Genomic DNA, 24,965 nt, shown 5'->3' on the forward strand with positions numbered 1-24,965 from the left:
AATCTTTATAAGTAGAACACCATGATATCATAACTCAGAGAGATAACAGGAGAAGGACACAAAGATGTAGTCAGGTCCAACTGTATCTCTATGTACTAATCTGTTGACTGGTTTACAGTGTAAGCCGACTCCTATGTTTGCAGGAATTGCTGGATTTCTTGCAAGAATGCTACGTTAGAAAAAAGCAGTGGAGGAATAGATGGGATTCAATGACTGTAAAAACAAGATGAAGCCATATTCAGCTCAATTCAGTCAACTTTATTAATCCCTTTAGGGGCCACTGGTTTGGAGCTGCTTGTTCATGAAAGACTGAAAGTAAACAGTGACACTAAAACAACAACATATGTAAGAGGCTAAAAATACTGACATAGGACTTACAAAGGATCTGTGTTTGGTGAAAGGCTAAAAAGAAAGTCTATTTCAAAGAGCATGAATGTAGGTGTGTAACCCACTAAGTAATATCTCATGATTAAGAAAATGTTAAGGAATTACCCAGATTTTGCAAAACAGGAAATAACATGAATGATCAATAAATTTAACAGTTTTGCATTTGAAGCAACGAGGAGTGATCAACAACAATTGGAGGCTACTCTGAATGGTAAGAGGGTACGCTGCCTCGGTTTACAGGAAGAGCAACACCTAGGATAACAAATGCTGGCTTGGTAAGAGTTCTAGAAAAAGAGCTTCCAAGCACAAAGCTACCACTAAGACAGAGGCAGAAAGAAGCAGTCAAATATAGTCTCTAAAAGTCAGGTCAGCATAATATGTGCCATATGAGCTATCACTTTCCTTTTCGCTGATTTGTGTCCGTCTTGGGTGGAATCCATTAATATGCTGCTGACTGTGACAGTGACAGAGATAGTTGGATTTAAATGTTAGATCTGATAAAGAAATGTGAGATTTGATAAAGTAGATATTGCTTACCTACAGTTAAGTGGATACATTTTAGGCTTGCGGGGCACAAAAGATTCATCACAGGACCCGAATTGCCACAACTCAGGACTAGAGAGGGGGGAGAGGGTGGCCAGAGTCAAGCTCGACATATGTGGACACGTGTGACAGCCAAGGTCAAGCTCAGTGGTATCTCTTTTACCCGTTTTTTTTAATGCTTCTGGTTATACGTTTGGAGAATGGGGGCAGTTTTCAGGCTCGTGGCAACCCTACAACCCACCAGGACAGTACCAAGGCCATGCCTGCTTACTTACCTACTACATCAACCTCTTACTCAGGCCTAAAGGTGTGGACTTTCCCTGGTATAATGCAAGGACATTCAGCGCACAACTGGGGTTGTGTCAGTTCTCTTTACCGCCATCACAGCTTACTTGCCACACCTACACCTTACCTCAGCCTCAATTTTTACCCCAAAAATGACTCAAAGTGTGCTGGACATCACTATGATTTAAATGCATGAGTCAAGATGTTTTAATGCCTTTGGATTTCTTTAGTGAGGATTCCATGTTTCCCTGCCAGGTATATAAAGAAATCTGTCAGCTGTAACTGTAACTAACTAGTCTGATCTTTGAACCACTGAGCTGACAGTGAGTACTGTTTAGCAGCATCAGCTCATTACAAAAGGTTAGTTCATCACTTGTTTTTTTTTTTCTTGTTTTTTTTTTGCTGCCAAACAGTTTGAGTTATTGAAGAAGGTATTCAAATGATCCACAACTTTCTGATGTTAATTGAACACACACTACTTCTAGGTAGCTTTTTGCCACCAGCTGCAGCTTTGCCAACAAAACCTGTCAGTCTTGTGTAGAATACCAAGAGTTGAATAGTTTTCACAGTATTCACATTAGAGCTGTATACACAGATTAGTGTCTGATGGGGGAGGAAGGGGGGATTTACATGATTAAAATGTGTGTCCATAAAGTCAAGATAAATAATCTTATTTAAGGCACAGTGGATGTTTTGATCCCTAGGTTACTGCACATTGTGTAACACTGACTGTTTGGTGTTCATTAGAGTGACAAAAAAGACTTCTTTTATTTGGCATACAGTGCAATGTACAGTCTACTGAAGAAAATGAGTTAAACCTGTTTGTGTCCTTAGCGTAGGGGTTCGCAGCGATATTACCTGCCTGTTTCCTGACCCTGAACTGGTGTAGGTCCTGGATGGAGGCCACTTTCATCCTGGTGGTTGTCTTTGCAAAAGTAGAAGATACATTGCAGAATGATTCATCAAAAGCAAATTTTGATACCACTGAGACCACCAGAAGACAGATTAGTATGAAATCATACATAAAGTTTCAAATTTAAGAAGCTTTAAATTACAACTGACTGCAACAACACTCAGGCTTGTAAATGAGCTATCTGAAAGCTGTCCTCTAATCCTCATTGTCTTTTGGTTCATATAGTCTAGATGGTGTCAGTTAGCTTTATAGCCTAGGAGCAAAGTATGTCACTTAGGGGTCTTCATATTTTAGACAGTGGCATAATCTCCTGTCCAGCTCAGAAGTATTAACCCACATACTGTACTTACCCTCCCCATTATCACCATTATTGACCCTGCTGATTTCACACAATGTAGCAGACCACTGGCTTAACCACTTAACACCAACACCTCCATCATCCATTACACACAGACACCCAGACTGCCTCTCCTCTGATATTTGCCCTCCTATTATGGCTTTCTAGTCCTACTCTATATTGATCACTGCCAATGCCTTACCAGTTATTATCCACTGAGAGAGAGCGCCAGACACACACTAATACTCACACACACTCACACAGAGCTTCACTGTACAAATCCTCAGTCTCTCTTTTAGGTGTTTCTGTTTCATTTTGGTTTAACGTTTAGAGGACGCCCTGCTGAGCTCCGTCCAGCTCCTCTGCTTACTTGTTGTTTTGAATGGGTGACTTTGTTCGGTAACAACCTGTTCTCCATGTAGTGTATTTACTTACCAGTGACCTGCTGTTTTTGTTTCATGGATAAATCTCACTAACATTGCAGAGACTGTCATCAGGCAAATCCGTCTCGAAAAGCTACAATTCACAACGTTTGTGCTGAATAGAAAATGGTTCTAGCCAATCAGCGTCATCTGAGGGGAATAAGGTGAACTGAATAAGATGTACTGTGAGACATTAGCAATTGCACCTCCAGTGTAGTGGTTAGTTTGGATGTAGCTATGGTATACCGATAGTATTTGCTCTTTCACTGACCTGCTTCAGCATGAGTTTGCAAGAGTTACTGGGGGGCGATTAACTTGGATGTAACTCTAGGAAATCGTCAAACCGAAAACTTCTCTCAGCATAGCAGATGTGTTTGTATGTCTCCTGATAGGTTTCAGCATAAATTTTAGCTGTCGACATGCTTTGCCGTTCACTACAGTAGTGTTGTCCTATCATCTTCTGAGAATTTTTGAAAAGTCCTGCCCTTTAGTGACTGGAAGTTTGGCTCTTTTCAAAGAGCCGGCTCTTTTGGCTCGGCTCCCAAAGAAGAGCCGGCTCTTTTGACTCCCAAACGGCTCTTTATGTAGGATCTTTTGTAGCACTATATTTTACCTTAACTCTGCAAAAGATAATGGTTAGTGTGTTAAAAACTCTTTTGCATTCAGTGTTTTTATGAGAAGCCTTATAATTGCCTAATTTTGTTCATTTATTCTGTTGCAAAACCATTCTTAGGTTTAGCATTTAATTTCCACTGGTTAGGGTTAGAATTAATGCTGAGTGGATGTAGACGTGTGTTTGCACATGCGCAGTACAAACTGGGTTTCCGGGACGGATCGGGTAATGACACCCCCCTCTCAGTTTTCACATAATGGTATAATCTTTTATCCTCACATGTAATTGGCCGCATGCTCGCCGTGCTGGCCAATCAAAAAAAGTTCTAACCAGAGCTGGGGCTGAGCACTGTGAGAGCTAAGCAGTGAAAAAACTGAAAATAAACTGGGAGCCGGCTCTCACTCTATGCAAGACAGCTCTTCAGATGGACTACAAAGCATCAGCCCTCAGAGCCGCAGCTTTTGCGCATGACCCATCACTGCTACCCTTTACAAATGCTTTCTATGGGAGGTTTCCCAGATGAAGGAGAATTATATCCATGGAATGGATATGTCAAACAGTCTATTTGGCATGTGTATACTGCAAGCTACCTGCAAAGCATTCTGGGATCATTTGCAACATTAACCAGGAATGCTACTTTTGACAGCTTTTCTCCCTCATAGTTTTAAATCCATGAGACAAAAACGAGTTTACTGTTTAGATAATATTTTATTACAACAGATTTTACTATGACTGTTACTATGTCTTTATTTCTTTATTCTTTATGTTCTCTTTCATGTGTTTTACTACTTTTAATTTCATTTCATAAAATGTTGGTTGAAACCTTGGTTGCTGTAAACGTGACTTGACTCATAAATATACCTTATGTAGTTCAGTATTTTATTGAACAGAGTCCTGATTTCAAACAAGATGTAAGCAGCTGAGGCAGGGCAGAGCTGAGCAATAAAAATGCACAATTCACTGTGTTTTAAAAAGTGTGTCCCCTAAAGTGAGGCCGAATAACAGCCCTTTGAAGCTTTTTACTTAAAATCAAACTCTAATGCCCGAAGTTTTGGTCACCACCATGAGTACTATGTTGTATGGCATCTGTGGCTCTGGATAAACCTTTATACAAAAGACCCTGATAATGTTCTTTTTTTGGGTGTATATTTTTGGGTATTATATGCCTCAGTGTGATAGAGGAGGACAGTAGATAGAGTCAGAAACAGGGTTAAGAGAGAAGGGCAGAGAAATGCTGGAAAGAGGCCACAGACTGGACTTGAACCCGGGCTGTTGCTTACATAGGAAGGGACCTTACTGCTAGGCTATTTGATTTCCCCTGACAGAGTTCTTGCATCTTATAATTTTACATTCCATAAACTGCATATTGACAGATGTGGACTCAGGCTTTTTTTGTTCGTTTGTTCTTTTGTGTGATCTGTGCCAAAATCCTGAACTATCAAGCCTTACCTGCCTCTTTAATTTTGGCATTTTTCTTAAGTCCTCCGTCTTCATCCAGCCATGTAATACCTGCTGTATGATCTTACACTTTACTGGATTGGGCAGTAAAGTGAAAAAAAGACAGAAAATTGTACTATTACACTGGTTTGAATTTCACATGCTTAAGACCAAGAATAGAAAAAGATTCTTCCTTTTTTAATGAATAACTGTGTTGAAAATCATCACAAAAAACTTAACCCAACTAGTAAATATTATACAGGTAAAAATGTCTACATCTCTTATATAGTACAGATCTTCACTTATGGTGCCATCTGTTGGTTAATGGTGGTAGGACAAGTAAATGAGTTGTCATCCTCCATCCATTTGTTATCTGTACTGATTGTCCTTTAAGTTGTGAGTCTGTTGGTTAAGATGTCCTTCATCTTTTCTGTTAACTTGGTAAATATGTCCTTTTGTCATTTATCCAGAGACCAGAGAAAGTGAGGTTTGTTCAAAGATGGATATGTTTTAATACATTAATTTTCTGTTATATATCCAGCTGCTGCTCAGTGAAAAAAATCGATGAAGAGGATTTGGTGGAGCATGCTTGAGCTGAGTGTTGAGTCAGCAATCTCAGGTAAGAGCTAGGCTCTTAGAAATACCTTTATAACCAATGAGCATTAAAAAAAACTAACTTTCTAAAAGAATAATATCATTGATTTTTTGTGTTTTGTTGTATAAAGTTTTCAAACCAAGGTTTAATCATTTTCAAAAGTAGACACAGTTTGCTCTGTAGACACATACTGTAGGTTAATCTTTTGTAATATTTACATCAACAGCACTTGTAGAACCTCTCAAATGAAGCATATGAAGCTTAGAAGTTCGTTCTTGAACTGATGTAAAAATGGAAACAAAGTCAAAATCCACTTACTAGTAGGGTTGCACCTTTAATCACAATAATCTGAATGGGGAAAATCTGAATTGATTGCAGCAATACATATTAAAAGCATTAACTAAGCCACAATTTCTCACACAGCATATGTGCATTCACCTGTTGAATGGAGGTGAAGTGAAGCTTAAGCTAGCTATCAGCAAACCTCATTTAAAATTTTGTTGATTAAACGATAAAAAAAAATCTTTTGGATTTAGCAGGTAGACATAGAAATTGTAATTGTAGCTATAATATGCAGTCTTTGTTGCCCCTCAAAACGTTATTGCAGTATTAAAAAATGATATTGCATGTGACATATTCCTCATGCAGAGCTTCTTTTTGGCTATTTTAGGAGCTTTAACTTCACTTATTGAATCACTTTTGCTGTTTTTTTGTGATTTAAGCTTGTTGAATAAACAAGGAATAAACGTAGCTTCCAGCACCACAATAGTGATATCCATTGAAACAATACTGCCTTTCTTCTCTGTTAACAAATCATCAAAATTCTCCATACTTATCATTATAAAGCTATCATCAAGTAATAATTCAGCAGTTTTTTTCTCATCTTTTTCTACAATGGGCCTTTACAAAACACAAAACCTTAAATTTTCCCATAGTAGAGCGCAGCACACCACACGACAGTGGGAAAAATAATCAGCCGGAGCTTAATGCCGTATCAAAAGCCTCACAGTTCCTGAGCAGCCGCCTTTAGAGGGGGTGACTCTTAGAATGCCTCGGCTTGTTTGTCTCATGGTTTAAGTGGTGCACATAGCCATGGAAAGATCATTAAATCACTGTTTTACCACTTGGCTTAATCCCTTCAACAAAAGAGGAAGATACAAAAAAGGAGAAAATGGAGAGAAAGAAGTGGTGGGCGAGATTAAGTGGAAACTTGATGGATCTAAAGTGACGGCTCTGTTTCCCAGCGTTGCCAAGGGGAGCTAAGAATCTTGATTCCACATCTCACAGGCAGAGGAGTGGCTGCTGATCGGACGTCCCCTGTTACCCCTGCAGTGGCTAGCCGCGCTTGTAGTGTCCACTGCTGTGGCCATCTGCCGGATTACCCAGCAGGATATATTTTTATAGAGAGCATCCTATTCATATCCTGCCTGCAAAGGTTTACATTAAGGTTGAACTCGGGTGCACTTACAATGGCAGATGAAGTAAGCCCTGTCCTTCTTACAGCACCCCTCCCCATCTTCTCACTGTTTGAGGGACTGATAGCAGCGGGTTGAAAGCGGCTGCTTCACCGTGGCATGAAAGAGGATCTCATGCAATGCCACTGTCTGCTGCCGATGTTTTTTCAAGCGCTGACAATAAAGTGGTGCCCAGCATGAAAAAAACATTTGTACGTGCCAAGTGCGATTGTTTCTTCTAATAGGCATCAACAGGCCAACTTCTCTGTGTTACCATACAGGTGAACTCATTCCTGGGAAAATGTTTTTTTCTTTCTCAGCCTCGTAGGCGCGATGGCGTCCCCCTTTTTCCTCGGCCTAACGGGATTAGTCGTGCCAGTGCTACCCCGGCTGTCACGGTACTGTCTACTTCCCATCTCTCTTCTGGGCCTCTAATGTGATTAACCCATTCCCTGTGGTCCAAATGGTTCTGGAGGGGGAGGAGGGGGGCACCTCCTTGGCATGTTCTTCCCCATGCCTGACTCGCCATCATTGGCACCTTTGTCGGGCAGGAAGGAATAAGGCCGAAGGTCTATTGGGGTGAGACAAGCACAGTAGTTACAGGAAGAATGTGGGGTCAGAATAAAATTTTAAAGCCAAAATGGCATCTTTTAAACCCTTCAATGTCTTGATTGACTCATCTCAAAATCTACAATGTAGATCAACTTAGCCATGTGTACTATTAAACACAGGATCTAATGCTAGCAGGCTCCTGTATGTCAGTCTGATCACTATTCAAACACCTCTCATTAATGAAAATCTGTTCAGGCTGATTTGTATTATGGCTTCTTCTTTCACAGACATCAGCACTGAATATTTACTGCTTGCTTAAGTGGAGACAATAATGATTGCCTACGCCCATCATCTTGTCAAATGTCAGTGTGCCGGGGCTTCGCCTGTTTAACACATGTCACGCTCATTTTCGACTCATCTGTCGCAAGTCGTCTTCAGGGCATCTGCTGCACATGGAGGACCACATGCCCTCTGCCACCGCTCACAGGGAGCAGCCTCAGCACCAAAAGAGCTACATACAAAACCCCAAGCTGAATTCGCCTTTACAGTGGCAAACACTTGTCACTTCACATTTTTACATGTGTGGTGATGAACAGCACACTGGACCTTCTTGGTATAATGAGGAAATTCATTAACATGTTAACAAACCAGAGTCTAAACCTCTGCTGAACTCTGGGAGTGAAAGATTATAGTTTCTGTACAGAGAAACTCAACCCTGCCATTAAAGAATAAACTAAATGAAATTATTATAGAAATCCCAAAGAGAAGATAGATATAGTTTAGCCACTCAATAACAGCTAAATTAATTAAAAAACTTAATAACACCAATATCAATCACATTGAAAGTGCTTTAAAAAAGTTAACCCATTTAAGTCATGTTCTGTTTGTTTCTTGTGTCAAAGCCAGGAAAGACACCGTCCCTGTCCCACTATGGACCCTCATGCTGTGTTCAAAAGTGCTTCACGTGAGCACACAGCCTCAGTCAGGCGATGGCACGGAGAATTAGGAGTCTTAATTAAGATTTTGTACAACTCTGCATGTGCTGTTCAAGCGAGACAACAGACTGGAGGGGGGCTGGGGTTGTGGTGGATCTTTTAAACAGCTGCTCTGAAACAAACCCCAAATTTAACATGAAGATCTGACCATGAAGGAATGTGCCACCTTGCTTTTATCTTTAATGACAGTTTTTAACGTTGGTCACATATTAAAAACTTTTAGTTCATCCAGACTTCATAATAAGTGTTCATATTTTTATTTTAAGGCTTGAAAGAGCAGAAAGAAAACAATCCGACATTGTGATGAAAGACAATGCCATGCATGAGGGGGTAGTGGCCCTTGTGTGGAGATTTGGTCGGTTTCCAATCCTGATATCCAGCTCAGCACCATGTAATGGAAGGTGACACTTATTGTATTAGTAGGAGCTAATGAGTGTCTAAAAGCCTGTGTGACTGTGTGCGCTGAGGAATCTCATCGTGTGTGCTGGGTGGCAGGAAGAAAGGACAATATCTCTGCAAAGTAGACGAGGGTGTAAAGTTCAGCCTAAAAAAAAAAACAAGTCTACCACCATCACTGCAGATCTCAGGAGGCACGTGAGACCCTCAGACTCTACAATCCTAATAGAGTTATAAAGAGGAAGGAATGGGAGGTTAATATTTTCAATACTAGTTCAGTTTATTTATAACAGGTGAACTTGGCAATGGAAATATCTGGAACAATTCTACATTAGAGCGAGAGGGAAATCCTCCATTTCTAATAGATCTGTTGGGATAAAATTTTTCAATTTAGCAAGAGTATAAAGTGCAATGAACAGTGCTTAAAGCTTTCATTTAAGCTTAATTTTACAGATTTATGTCTATCTGCTGTTTCTAATGTCGGACACAATACCTGTTCACACCAGCAATTACCAGAGCCAAGACATATTTTCAGGTTGTCAGGTTTTTACTTCTGTCTGTCCATCTGGGTGAGTCTTGTGAGCCCACTCAAGAATTCTTTGAAGGATTTTTGCTAAACTTTGCACAAATGTGAAATCTGACTCCAGGGTGAACTGATAAGGGGTCATTGGAGGTCAAGTGTTAAGGTCATGGGCCTTATAGTCACCCCTTGCTTGTGAATACGATAACTTAAAATGTTTTGAGGGATTCTCCTTTATTTTACATAAATGTTCACCCCGACTCAAGTATGAACTGGAATTGGATTTGGAGTCAAGGTCAAGGTCACTGTGACCTCTAATCTTGTGAGCATAATATTTCAAGAATAACCTGACATGCCAGATAGAACTTTTCACATATGAATTGCATGTGATATATATCAGATAAATCTGGGCAACCTTCTATGTTTGAAAAATTCTTGGAGGTTGATTGGACACATGTTCTGTCTGTTGCATTCATTACTGGCCAATCAGAAGGACAAGGAATATGACTTAGTGGGCATGAGCAGCTCCAGTTAGTAAACTACATAACATAAGCTCAACAGGTAAAGCCAACTTATGTTGACCACTATTGATGGAACCAGTTGGCAAATCAAACTCATGCCACAGACATTCGAGAGAAAACATCTTTTCTGCCAAGAAAATCTTTCAGTGTGATTCTTTTCTCTTCTTTTAATAAACAAATGTTGTTCAGTTCTGATAAAAACTGTCACTATATCTACATTTGGGCTACAAACCACACCCTTAGCTACTGCCTCCTTGCCTTCATTTGACAGGACGGCTGAATCAAGACAGGGGACCACTGTGTTGAGGGCGTCTGCTCTGAGCTAAACTGGCTCAATTCTAAGACCGGGCACACAAATTTCAGATTAGAGCTTTGTAAGATGGATCAGCCTGACGACATTCATGGAATCTGGCTTATCCATCAGCTTTGCAAGGTTATTTCAAGAGTTTTTTGAGGGATTTTTTGACCAGTTTGGCACAAACCTACTTTTGGACTTGATGCTGAACTAATTAGAATTCAGAGGTCAAAGCCAGGGTCACTGTGACCCTTCACTTGACCTTTGACCTTATGGCTTCTTAGGAGCAAAACTACTTTCAAAGCATTTCCTTTTGATGTGGAGATACATTTGCCTTTAAATATGCTTTTTTAAATCAGTTGATCCTAATATGCTTACAGTTCTGTTGATACATGTTGTATAACAAAACATGCACCAACACCACTGAAGGAATTAGAAATAACCCAAAGGCTCTTACTTGAACAGCCGCTGTACTTTAGCTGTAAATGCAAACCTCACAAAGTGATACAGCTGCCAGGCAGCAGGTCCACGTGCATACTGTATATCCTCCACATGACATATGACATGAAGTCATTGTTGAAGACCCTTTGGTGTTGTTATTATCCCAACAGAGATTACTGTTAATTTATGATGTATTGTCCATTCTTGTTTTCTTTCTGTGTTCTTTTTACTTTGTAAAGCACTTTTGTCAGGCTTGGTTGTGTGTTTTATTTAGCTTTATACACAAAATCAACTTTGCTAGGCTTGAATCCATAACAAATCCAAAAGCATTTTATTTCACCACTAAATTGGCTAAAGTTAAACTGAATGTAGTTGATAGCTTGCTCAAGCTTCATCATCCTGCATTAAGATTGTGTGAAAGCCAGGCAGTTACACTCAGGCTTCATTCCAACACGTAAATGTACACATGCAGAGTGAAACAATGTTAACTCTAAAATAAAAAACAAATTATTTTGATTGCAGTGTTTATTGCAAGTATGTATATTTCAATAATGATGCAATTTCAATTAACCATGCAGCCTGAGTTTTCAGAGCCATTTTTTAATTTCAGATTCTGTCTAAGGACTAGTGGGTTTAATGGTTTTCTGCAAAATCTGCATCAAGGATGCTAATATTATAAACAGAAGGTGTAACTGAACTCTAAGAGGCAGAAATTGAAGCAGCTTCAAGTGAAATCAAACCCTTAATTTACAGTTTACTTCTGATTATCTCTTTGATCATTGTAATAAGGGCCTTCTATGTCATCAACGTTTGAATGAGGGGATTTTTTAACTATGTTGAAAAAGAGAAGTCAAAGCCTGTCCCAAACTTGAGCTCACCTTGACCCAAAATGAAACCTGAAAATCCTCTAACGACAAAACCAAAACCCTTCTACAACCAAAACAGAAGTTTCCTTCACATTTTTATTTCATAAACTGAGAATTTCAATGCAAGTGATAAGTCTTCTAGACAGATAAACATAGCCAGGAAAGCATTTACAGAATCACAAAGTGAAAGTTATATGTCACCACCATTTTTTGTTTGTTATTGGATCAGGCACTTGCAAAGTCACCTATATTTTCTTTAATTTCTTTAAATGTGCTTTACAAGAAAAGTTAAATTCATTATGAATCACATCAGACAAAAAAATTGATATTAAAGGGGACATGTAAGTTAAGTCGACTCTGTTTCAAGTATTTAAAGTATTTATGGTAATTTAAAAAGTGATTGCAATTTCTGAAACTATGTTAATGCTTTTATTTATTGTAACCTTTCCCTGCCCACATGAAGTGCCACTGGGGCCCACACTTTTGGATGCACTGGTCTACACTGGTCCATTTTTTTAATGTGTGTTTGTCATCAACATTTGATGCCCTTGTTTGATCTGATTAGGAGAGATATGGAGTGCCAGTAGCCTGGTGGATGTCCGTGTGCCCTATCAACATGATAGGCTTTTGTCCTTAAGGCAGGTGGTCCAGGTTCTCATCCAGCCTGTAGCTGTCAGTACCCACTCTCTCTCCCACTTTCTAAATCAACAGCCCCATTGAAAAAAAAAGTTATAAAAGCTCAAAACTATTTTAATATTTAACATTTTGTAACTTACTGACAGAGCACTTGTGGGAAAGTCCAGTCCTGTGATGGAAAATATGTGTTACATCCGAGCTGATGCTGAATTAATCGGGTTTTAAAATGGATTAATTTGTTGTCAGAAGCCACTGACATTTTTTTTTCTGAATTTCATGCAATGATTCAGTTTCTCTTAGTGATAAAGTCAGGCCACAACCCTAACCCTGCCAACAGGGGAAATGACAGGCATGAACAGTAAAGGATGCAGTACTACTTTCTGGCCACTAGGTGGATATATAAGTAAATAAATTGAGCATTACAGTCCCATAGGAGTTTTTTCTTTGAAATACAAGCCCATCAAGGCTCATGTTTATCTTGTTCAATTCTCTGTCATTGCTGAGAAACACATTTAAAATATCACAGCCTGTATATTCCTTTAATCTTACAGGACGTCAGTTATTGAGTTAAAAACATTAATGAAAGTCTCCATGTAATCTCCTATGAATGGTTTAGTTGTGATTTTCTCTGACTCATGAATGTATTTTTAAAAAATGGAGGAATACAATCTAAGACTTAAATGTAAGCGAATTAGTATACGGTCATTCATAAATTTAAAGCCTATTTGAAGCTATACTGGTCCATATAGACATCAAAAGTAGTTTTGCCTTACTAGTTTTTAATTTGCCTGCATCTTTGTTTCTATAAATGGACCTGGAAATGAAGCTTTTCTGGATATGTCAACTTTCCCTTCATTACTGTCACTTCTCCTGCACTAAACAGCCTCATGCACATGTCATATAAACCACTTGGGCATTTACACTTAAAATAAAGCTATATAGAGAACATCCCTTAGTTAAACAGTCATCTTTAATTTATCATGGTGTGTTATATGTGCTGCTCTAAATGTCTTTGCAGGTGAGGAAGTTGCAGTGATGGGAGAAGTAGTCCAGATGCCTCAGCCAAGAGAAGGTAGGTCAACTCTTGATGCTTTATGTTATCGTTTAAGCTCAGACAGCTGTCGGCCGATTAGTCCTTAGATCACCTTTACTGTCAAAAGTTAGAGTTAGCAGCTCTCAACATTCACAAAGCGTCTTTATGTTATCATCAAAACTGGCAAGGCTTTCAAAGTTGTTGACAAATTAAATTTCGTTTTCAAACTGGACACATCAGACTGTGCATTGTTTTGGTTTTGTTGGTTAAGTTGTGCAGTGAAGTAATAGCAAGACTGAGCGATGAGAAGGCATCTCATAGTGGCTTGTTTATTTTGGTCATTTTTTGAAAGAAGCGTTAATGTTCTTGAAATTAATTTTTAGAGCTTCACGATAGGGCTGGGCAATTAATGGAAATTTATTAGCAGTGTTTCCCACTGCAATTTTCTATTTGCAGTAGAGGCAATATTTCTTTCACCTGTAATGGGTTTCTAAATAGTAGTTTAATGCATTTTTGAGGCAGAGGTATGCTCTACACATCATCACGCAAACATCTAAGTGCCAATTTTTCAAGATTAATTTGCAAAAAAAATCCTACTTTCACTTTTTTGTATATTTTTTTAATAAAAATGAGAAAGATAATGTGTTTGTGACAGAGAATGATTTTTTGCTTGTTTGTTGCGAAAAACAGGGGAAAAAAATTGTAGTTAGATTATTTTCCAAAATCGTTTAGCCCTACTTCACAGTTAATCGCAATTTAATCATCATTATGAAAGAAGCATTTAAAATAAAACCTACAGCCCAACATGCCAGACTGTGTCACAGGTCTATGGGATTGGATTTGTTTTCTATCCATCTAGGCAGCAGCTGGATAGCAATAAAAGTGTCTGCTAAATGACGTAACTTTGCAATAGATGGTGTTTGTGGAAGACTGAACCTTGTAAAAGAAATGGAAGGTGACTGTACCAACACTGTCTGCTACATTCATTACAGGCCAGTCAAAGCAACAAAAGTCATGATGCAGTAAGCGTGTGCCACCCCGAGGAGTAAACTACATAACCCGAGCTTGATAGACACCTGTTACTGTTCTAGACAAAAGCGGTGACAGGTTGTAAATAAAATTCTTGCCAAAGCTTGTAGAGAGAAGAGCAAACGTGTTTTTTTTCCACCAACAAAAAGTTTTCAGTGTGGTTCTTGTCTTTTCTTTGAATGAGAAAAACGTAGACCAGTTCAGATTAAACTGCCACTACTGGAGCACAGTTGGCCCGGTGGTTAGGTCGCCCCATGCTCATCAGCCCAGGTTCAAGCTCTGCCTATGGCTTCGTTCCTGCATTATCTCCTCACTCTCTCATCCCTGTTACAGATTATGTCCACTTTCGTCCTCTATTGAAAAAGGCATAAAAAGCCCCAAAATACATCTTAAAAAACATACTGCTCTGGCTACATCCACACTAATAACTTCACCAACCACCATTGTTTAAAGGCTTGTATTAGAACTGAACCACACTAAACCAGCACCTCTTTCTGCTCATGAGTGGCTGATTGGTCATTGTCTGAATGGCAACAATTGTTTTAGCTTGTAGATTTGCAAGATGGATGACAGACATGAAATCTGGCTGATCCATTGGCTTTGCATGGTTTTAAACAGCCAGAATTTATCAGAATAAATGTTTTTTTGTATGAAAAAGCAGTGTTTCCAGCTTAGCAATTGCACATTTCACATTTTGGATGAGGCCTCAGCACAATGCCGTCTCATACACAGCATTTTGATCCATCCAGATATAGCTCAAGCTAGCTCCAAACAATTTTCACATGATTTTGTTGATGCTTTTTCTTTTTTAGATATAGTATTTGTGCTTTTATGTCTTAATTTTATAAGAAAGCTTTAGAGCAGCAGGAGATTTGGGTAGAGAGGGAGAGGGGACGTCAGGAAGTCGGCCCTATAATCAGTGAGACAAAGACTATAGGGACTTCTGTTCCATTAGTTGATTTTAACAGCCACCCCAGCCGGTGTTGATTTGGAAAAACTGTTTTTAGATTCATTTTGAGAAGAAAGAGAATCCAAACAGCTGTTGGGTTTAATATAAAAAGGCAGATTTGCTTAAAAACAATGAAGAGTAGGCTAGCTGATATATTTTTTGCACTTCACATTGTTATTGCAGTACTGAATAATTGTATCACACATTCTATTTGTACAGGCTTAAATTTAGCTAAAACAAGTAGCTAAAACATGCCAACAGATATTTTTAATGTATTTATTGCTTATTGAGGACCTTTAAGTCGATTATGTGGATATATCTGCACAATTCTTTTAGTATTGAGAATGCAATTCAAGCTTCTAAGACATCTGAAGACAAATTTCATTTTTAATCCCATTTACAAATTGTTCTAATAACTGAAATATTTCAAACACTTCCTATACACTGAGGCCGTTCATTCATGCTTTTGCTTTTTCACTGAAAGCAGCCATTGAAAGTTATAGACCAAACACTGAATTCTTGTCATTGTTCAGAATTTATGAATGGCCTAATTTGTTACCAGATTTCAAAAAGCTGTTTCACAAATGCGGCCGATTTCTCGAATGCTTTCACTGTGAAAAAAATGAAGTCGTCCAACCAGGAGGCTGTCAACTATGAGCACATGGCCCACTGGAGATATAATGACATCAAGGAGCTGCAATGAAAGCAGGCTTTTAAAACAGGCCGGTGCAGCCTTACACTTGGTACACAGGTCAGCCTCAGTGCGCTCATCTGAACCTAACTCAGGTTGACACAATTTGACCTCAGCTGATACCCCTGGCCGCTGCGCTTTGTTTTCACCCTCTCTCCTGGGAACTGCATTTATACTATCCTCACAGATTCCATCAAATTTTCCTCTCTTCTCAGCTCTCATTTCTCAACATTTGCTTTTCTATTATTTCTCAGGACTCCTCGTCCTTTCACAGCTCAGCCTTTGTAGGCCTTCACTGAGGCTTGGGGCCTGACAGAATTGTTTCTCTCAGCTTGCTCTTCAAAGGAAACGCCCTTTTAGAGGAGTGAATGAAGAGGCTATTGTTGTGAAGTTAACTTTAGAAATACAAACATTTTAAAACTGTATTTTAAAAAGTTAATTGTGACACACTAGGCTGAAATTTTTAATCTTTTACTAGCTTTAACTATCACTAAACTTTTCATAGGGTGGGCTAAATGGTCGGCCTCACTCATTGGTTTTTAAAAAGCAGTGATTCTAGAGATTTCACAGTCAAATGAACAGCAATAGATTAATTTGTTTAAGGCCTTTTGGCACAAAAGAAGTCTAATCTTTGCTTTCTTCTTTGGCTTTAACATAAGCGTCAAGAGGTGAAGTGCCTTAAACAACTGTTTTTAAATGAAGCGTCGTCACCTGCGTTTCAAACAGGTGTCTTCTCGCTCAGTTTCCCTTCCTTTATTTACATCTAAAGCTTGTTTACAAAGGTGGGAGTGCTAGTAGAAAACTGAGAGCTTGTTCTGCATAAAACCACAAGTAAACTAAAGCACTTCTAGGTTGTTTTATTGAATGTAGTAACAGTTTTTGACTACTTTTATATATCTTGATGTCATAATTTACTCTTGTTGTTAAACATATGTAACATCAAATGATATCAATGCTAGTTAAATGCTATTGTAAAAAAAATAGAAGTCCTGGTCACCCAATTTTTATTAGCTAATTTGTTATTTTTCTTTATAAATACTACAGGAAAACACTGCTTACTGATCAGAAAGGACTTGAGATGCCTTGATTGTAGAAGTCATGGCTGATGCCAATACAGATGTTTAGAATTACACTGCAAAAAAGGGGGCTTAATATAAGATAAAAACACAAATTCGGAGAAGAAACGTACTCAAAACTAGTGAAATTATCTGTCCATGCAGCAAGATAATTTGACTTAATAAGATCTTGAAGTAAGATTGATAAATCTAGAAGTAAGTAAGTCAGCAGAACCCTTCGAAAGGGTTAAAATAAGCAGAAAATGCTGGTTTTTAACTGACATTGCTTAAAACTGAACTTTCTACAGCCTAAAAATAAGTGAACTGTACTAAATATAAGCAAATTAATTTCTTTAATTTCTTGCTTTTAGCAAATTAAGATGAAAAATTATAATAATGTACTAAAAAAATATTATCAAATTTAGTGAAAAAAAATACTCAATATTAGTAAAGTATGGTTAAACTGTGTCTTAAAACAAGTTGGTTCATCTTGTCTAAATCCATATTAAAACTACACCAGAAAACTTAAAACCAGTCCATATTTTTAGACCATACATCTTAATGTTTCTACTGAAATCAAGCTATATAGTTTATTTCCATTTTTTTAACGTGTTTGAAGTCAGAAGTATTCTACTCAATAAATTGCATTTTTTATTGATGCTTTTTGTGTAATTCTTTAATCAAGTAACTTGAGTTTATTACTGAATCTTGAAACAAGATAACCTTGCAAAGCAGATGGATATGCCCATTTCCGTGTTTCTCACTGGCAAATCACTCTTGGAAAGCTCTCGTCTGAACCGTTTGGACCCGGTTAGAAAGTGACAGGACCAATCAGCATCGAGGGGCAGTACTTTCGGGTGCGGCGGGGTCGTGATGTAAGCAAACAGCAACAAGAGTCCGGTGCAATAATGGCGGAAGACATTAGCGTGGATGCTGCTAAAGCGCCAGTTTTATCAGAACTTGACAACATTTCTTTGTTAAAAGAAGAACAAAGAACCGCAGTGAGTTGTTTTCTTTTCAAAAACGACAAAAGTTGTGTACTGACATGTCTACAGTCACCATGGTTCCCGGCATTATGCAGTTCTCTATGGAGTTTACTCCTTTGGAAGCGGCGCAGGCGCACAGTTCGGCAGCAGCTACGTCACATGTTTTGTTGCTGTGATTGGCCCGTAAAGATGTCACAGAGAGAATATTCATCCAATCACCCCCCGAGTATTTTTCCAAAGGCTCTGCCCTTTCCCAAACGCTGTCTATGAGTGGTTCACCAGCTGGATGTGTGAAACAAATCCATTGTGCCAGGTTAGAAACAAGATCTATTTAGATGAGACTGTTGGTGAGAGGACTAATGTAGCTTATTTTAACAGTTATTTATGTACCTTAAGGACTTCCTGACTGATTGAGACAAAAAAGATATGATCATGCTTGATTTAAGATTATACTGTGAAGTTACACACTAAAAATTAAAAAATGAACTTTAAAAACAAGATAAATTATCAAACACTTCTTAATCTAAGTTTTAAAATCTTGGTAAGCACCAAATAATTTGCAGTTTACAGTGTTGATACCAATGCTTGTAGAAGTCATGGCTTTTTTAGGTGAAATGCTCCTGCAGTGCTGACATTTTCTCTTATTTTGACCACAACATCAGACCAGATTTGTTAGTAGGTCACTTGTACCTAAAAAAAAACCCTGTTCTCTTAGGTGTGCTTGATGCTTGCATTAAATCGCTATGAAACAACAGACAAACATGCCACATTATTTGTAGAAGGGCTGATGTCAGCTGATACTACTGTTAAATCGATTCATTGGTGTATACCTAGGAAGTTTTAAAATGTAATTAAACCCCGGAGTTTTGGCCAAGGTAGATCTGCCCTTGAATTTCATGGAGCACTGGCATAGATATGTGCACGTAGATGCCACTTTCAGGCTTCTTACGTACAGCTATGTATGTAGGGGGATGGCTAACTTTCAGATTTTGGTCTTGAGCCCATTGTGAATGTCTTGTCTTGTCTTGGACTCAAGAGCATCTTTACTGTCTTGTCTCCGTCTTGGACTGGCTGGGATCGAGGTTTTCCATCAAGACCAGTCAAGACCACAACGTCGACCAAACATAAACTTTACCAGGCCGTCACACATTAGCAAATTAACCTTCAAGATAGCTGTTTTATCAGATATCAGTTAAGAGTGTGGTGTACGCTTCCTCTGCCTCTCTCTCTCTCTGACACACACGCACTCGCGGCACAGAAACTCTCATCACGTCTGTCCCGTAAACGCCACTCCTCTCTCATTGAACATCAACTACTACCATTGTTTAGTTTGTGAATTTATGATACAACTCTGTAAAATTCCCACGCTGATTCTAAACAGGAATTAATAAACGTCAAACTTCCTTTAATGGTTTTAAAACCAGATCCTGGGTGAAAACAAATGATGAAGATGTATGTTATGAGGTGATTTAATAAAAGATAGGCTACTGATGACAACACTAAAGCAGAGACACAGTGAGGAAGAGAAGGAGGCAAACCAGATGAATTTCTGAGTGTGTATGAGGAAAGGCGAGGGATGCATAGGTTTATTTGTTTATTTGTTAAAAGGATCCCCATTAGTTGCTAAAAGGTAGCAACTAGTCTTCCTGGGGTCCATCAAAGTCAACATTACATATGATATGTACATTACATAGGATATTCAAAATGAATCCGACATTTAGTTCTCATACAGTCATGGTCGCCCACAATCAAAAGCCACAACCCACTCAGAAGCTAATATCGACGCTTACTGCAACATTACCTACTACAGTAGATTCAATACAAGGAAAACAGAGGAAACAGTGAAGTACATATAACCTTTTCCTATGCAAGAATGTCTCACTGGTAATACTTTCCATTCAAACAGTCAGTTAATGACAATGGTTATGACATAAAAACTATAGTAACAGACAAATAACAATCAGTGGAGAATCACCTGTTTTAGAGCTCATGTTCATCTTGTACAAATATATTTCCTAAGTTCATTTTTAAAGTGCATTTTGGTGTTAGATCTTTTCAAAGTACATGGTAATTTATTCCACTGAATGGAAGCCCTGTACATAACTGTTTTCTGCATTGCACAAGTTCTTGAAACAAGAACAACATGACTGTGTGTGACCTGGCTGTGTATGCTGTTTGATGTATGAGATCTTGCTATGAAGGCTTTTTGGCTTTGTTGTAGTGATTATGCAACGAAAAAAGACTAAGAGTTTCACAGATAGTCTGTTCTCAACTTTTAGCCAGGACAGAGCTTCATGCATACTATCGGTGCTCGTCCTAAAAGAACAGCGAAGTGCTAAACGAGCAGCTTTGTTTTGCATAAGTTGGAGTTTGTGCAGGTCTTTCCTAAATGCACATGACCAGATGACAGAACAAAAAATCAAGATGAGACAACAGTAATGATTGAATAACTTGTCTGATTGTAATATCTGTCATAAAATATGCACACCTTCTAATGCTGGACAGAGCTCTTCCCATTTTAGATAAAACACTGCTAATATGACGAGACCAATTTAGCTGTTCATCTATGGTTACACCAAGAAGCTTAATTTCATGCACTTGCTCCAAATCCACACATTTTATGTTCAGAGATAGAAGCAGCTTGTTTTTTAATGCATGATTAAAGCTAAAAGTTATACACGTTGTTTTAGCTATAAGTTAAAACAGCTTGTTATTGGACACCCAGTTTGATACACAGTGTAAATCTCTTTGGAACGAGTCATTTAACTGGTCTATGTTGTTAGCGGCTGTATATATATTGTTGAATCATCAGCGTGCATTATAATTGAGGATTTGTTTAACACTAGAGGTAAATCATTTGTGAAAATGGAAAACAGTAGAGGACAAGACAGCTACCTTGAGGAATGCCACATTCTAACTTCTTTGTACAAGAAAAACTACCATTAAAATACACAGACTGAGATCTGTTAGTTAAGTAACTCTCTATCCACCTAACAGCTAACTCATAAGCTGTGATTTTTTTCAATAGAAGTGTATGGTCAATTACATCAAAAGCTGCACTAAAATCTAACAGTATGGCACCTACGACATTCCTGTTGTCTATTTGGTACAGCCAGTCATCGGTCATGTGTGTTAGTGCAGTGCAAGTTGAGTGTCCAGCTTTGTAGGCATGTTGAAACTCTGAACATAGTTTATTAACAGAGAAATAGTTTGAAATTTGAGAAGATACAAGTTTTTCCATGATTTTACTAAGAGCTGGAAGAATACTAATAGGTCTGCTGTTTTCCCCAGTGAAAGTTTTTCTATTGTCTTTTGATATCGGTATTATTTTTGCAACTTTCCATGCTTGGAGGAAATACCTTCCTTCAAGCTGAGGTTAAAAATATGACATACGGGTTCACAAATGTACTCTGCAATAGTTCTAATTGATTTTCCATCAAGGTAGTCAAGTCCAAACTGTTTATCGCTCTTAACTAATAGACGTTTTTTAACTTCATCTTGTGTTACTGGATATGGGTGTGTGTGTGAGCGGGGTTTGAGGAGGCAAGATGAGCTGATTCAGTTTAGATTTATTTTTTAAAAGACATGAAAAAAATCAGATAACTAATAAAGCTGGATTAATGTTATGATGAGAATATATTTTTTTTTTAAATTAAAGACCCAGACGGGAATGATCATTCAACAGTTCTTTGCCTGACAGGTATTTTTACACATCATCATCACTATATTTTAAACTCTTCATTTAACTCCCCAGCCTGTATGGCTGCAAGTTTCAGATTAATGAGAGATCAATGAAAATTAGCTACTTGTTTTGTTTGCCGTCTCTTTTTTTACGTGTGTCTTTGTTGCTGTCCTCTGTTCAGTTTCTTTGGTTAAATGGTTGAATAGAGTGCTGGCCTGAGGCCTCGCTCATTACAGACCAACCCCACTAGTATTTACTGCATCACGGCAGGTTGACCTCACAGTATTCATAGCTTCACACCTCGCAGCTATTCACTGTTAGAGAATAAACACAGGCTGCAGCCCATGCTAAAAGACCCGTTTCCTCTGAAAAGACACCAAAGGTTTTGTGGTTAAACTCTACTTTTTGTTGCTTTGCTGCAACAATGCCGGATGCTGCACGAGGAAGCAGAATCCAAACACTAATTAGGAAATGAGGAACATCGGCTTTCTCATGAATGCTCTTTCGGTCACCGTGTTCTGTGTGATCGGTCAGCTGTGCACAATCATCCACCTGCTACGTCTAAATGATGGACTGTTTTTTTGCTCTCTCTTTTCCAGATTCTCCCTAAAAGAATTTAAATGGGCTTCCAAAGTGTGGGCGTGTTGTGTGTCCAAACACACAGAAAGCACTGCGGCTGCTGGGCTGCTGGGCTGCTGGATTGTAGGATGGATGTGGTGTGAAGAAAAACTAGCCAGTTTAATGTTTGCGCTTCATTATTAAGTTACTTTGAGCAAATTAAACACTTGCTCATCCATCACCATTCAAATTTCAGAACATAGTTCAATCACTCAAATTTATTTCATAAAAATGTTGCAGTTTGAAGTTGTTCTGGAGGAATAACATGTCACAAACCCATAGAGGATATGCAGTCATACATTTTATTTTGCTGTTTCCTGTGATAACATGTTAATTTTGGTTACTTTCAAGACAATGTGAAAAATAATCACGTTATAATAAAAAACAGCTTTGTTATTACAATATAAAAGGATAAATAAGAACATATTCATGTCCACAGCAAAATGGAGTAGAATAACATACTGATGTATGTCTGCTTAGGACATCCGTACATCATAGCCTGTTGTTTTGGCTGGACACATTTACAACCCACTGAAAACGGCTCCCAGATTCACTTTTGAGTCCTGGAACCAGTTGAGAACCACTGATATGAGATTTTTGAAGTTGATCTGGGGTGTTAGACAAATGTAGAACTACCACAGACTGTAGAAAATGTTGCATGAAGCTTGAGTGATAGCCATTTGGTGCTGGTTCTACTTTTTATGAACCCTGACCCATTTCCCCAGATGTTCCGGTTCATTTGGAGTGGTGTGAAAACTCATTGGAACTCCAATGAAGCCTGCTGCAGTTCGCTGATGGTGTGAAAGCAAAGCAGACCAGCTTTTGAACCAGAGGAAGGAACTGGCATAAAGCATAATGATTTACAGATCTATATACATTATGTGCTTTATTACATTCATGTTTATACCTTGCTCAGTGTCTGTGTGGTAATATGTCCTAGTCTCTGGCTTTTGTTCTGGCCAGGCTTCTTCTTAAGTAGTGATTCAATTATCTCATATAAAGAAACACATGCTGGACAGCTTGCTGCCTCACTTGCTGCTCATACTGGTAAAGATTACTATAAAAACGCTTTTGTTACCTCCGCCAAGGAGGTTATGTGATCAGGGGGCAGGGTTTGTTAGTTGGTTAGTTAGTTAGTTTATTAGTTTGTTAGCAACATGACTCAAAAAGTTATGGACAGATTTTGATGAAATGTTCAGGAAATGTCAGAAATGGCATAAGGAAGAATTGATTAGATTTTGGGAGTGATCTGGATTACCGTCTGGATCCAGGAATTTTTTTAAAGGATTCTTTACTATTGGCAGATAGGGCTAATGGTGGAGGTCTGCGCTCTCAGAGTGCTTTTCTAGTTGTTAAAGATACATTTGCATATAATGCAAACAAGCATTTGCTTGTCTTAGTGTTGTTTGTTTTTAAAATGAACAGACTCACATTAAGAGAAACAGGTCAGTTCTAGTACAGGAGAGACTGGGTGCTCTTTTCACAAAAATGTGTTTTTATCTTCAATAGTAGTGGGTAAAATGGATTTGAAACTATCAGATACTGACAAAAATCAAATATTGTGTGTCCCTTTTATAGTGATTTTTGTCTATTTTGCGGTTGATTATTGTCAAGACTGACAGTTCTGAGAAGTAGCCTGGGAGCAGCATGGTGGTTGTAGTAGTGGGGTTTAAAGTTAAATGGGCTAAATTGCAGGGTGAGTCACTGGCTTTAAATTCTAATGAAGCACAAGTACTTATATTATCCAGGTAGAAAAATGACAGCTGTAAGTTCTGACCTATAAGTCTTCTTCATTAGCCAGAATCAAGAACCTCTCTGACTCCTGAGATGCAGATGAGACAAGAGTTAACCAGGAGGACATGAAGCTTAGTATTGTCATCAGGCTTAATGTTGGAAGCTCAAACTTAGAAGAGATGTCTGCCACACTATGGGAGTAAAATGACCCTGCTAAACAACCAAAGTATGATCCAAATTCAGCTGGTGTTATTTTTTTTCTAACAAATGGTACAGTGTAGTTAATTTTGAACAATTTTATGTACAGTTCTGGGATAAAAACAGTTAAAAAGTGAAGTCAGAGGACTAATTTGTTCTTTCAGCTTTTGTTTAATCACTAGAAATCCTGAAAGGCATGTTTTTGTTTACAGTGAGGCAGAGAGTACAGTAAATTAAAACATGACTGAAATAATGACATGTAACAGGAAAATAAACAATCAGAGAAGGCAGAGTGCATAAAAACAGTGATGTTAAATAATATGTGAGACAGAAGTCCCTGTAGATCAAAACAACACATCACTAAGGAGCTGTTGTGTTAATATTGTGACAGCCTGCAGCTCTTTCTGTGATGATGGTCGTCCCTGAGTAACTGTAGTTGCACTGTTTGCCCATTGGGTGTCACTATATAGACGGTTATCTCTGATCCCCTTATGGCATTCAGACTCTGACAAGTTGGAGTGCGGCTGGTAGAAGCTGATTCTCTCAAGTTATTTGTACGCTCTTAACACCGCTTAGAAGCGGTTTCTTTGAAAAAGGCCTTTGTGTTCAGAGTAAATAAATGTGTCATAGTGAAAAGATGCTCTCTTTATTGTAGAACTTACAGACTGCTTTAGAATATTTACAGTAACAGTAATTCATGACCCTATTAACATGAATGAAATAGAAATATATAGATGGCATCAAAAGGGAATAATCCAAAGAACTCATTCAATACGTTGGCA

At 38.4% G+C, this 24,965-nt stretch overlaps 1 long non-coding RNA gene across 1 annotated transcript in view; it reads left to right on the forward strand.

Moving 5' to 3' along the window:
• The window catches only part of LOC121518650, a 25,660-nt gene extending 2,498 nt beyond the window's left edge, over positions 1-23,162 (forward strand). The window contains exons 2-4 of the long non-coding RNA XR_005992665.1: positions 5,479-5,556; positions 13,227-13,280; positions 22,233-23,162. This is a non-coding gene — a long non-coding RNA (uncharacterized LOC121518650). The remainder of the gene's footprint in view (positions 1-5,478; positions 5,557-13,226; positions 13,281-22,232) is intronic.
• Positions 23,163-24,965: the final 1,803 nt, after the last annotated feature.

This window comes from Cheilinus undulatus, linkage group 12 (assembly GCF_018320785.1).
Source record: "Cheilinus undulatus linkage group 12, ASM1832078v1, whole genome shotgun sequence".
NCBI lineage: Eukaryota > Metazoa > Chordata > Actinopteri > Labriformes > Labridae > Cheilinus > Cheilinus undulatus.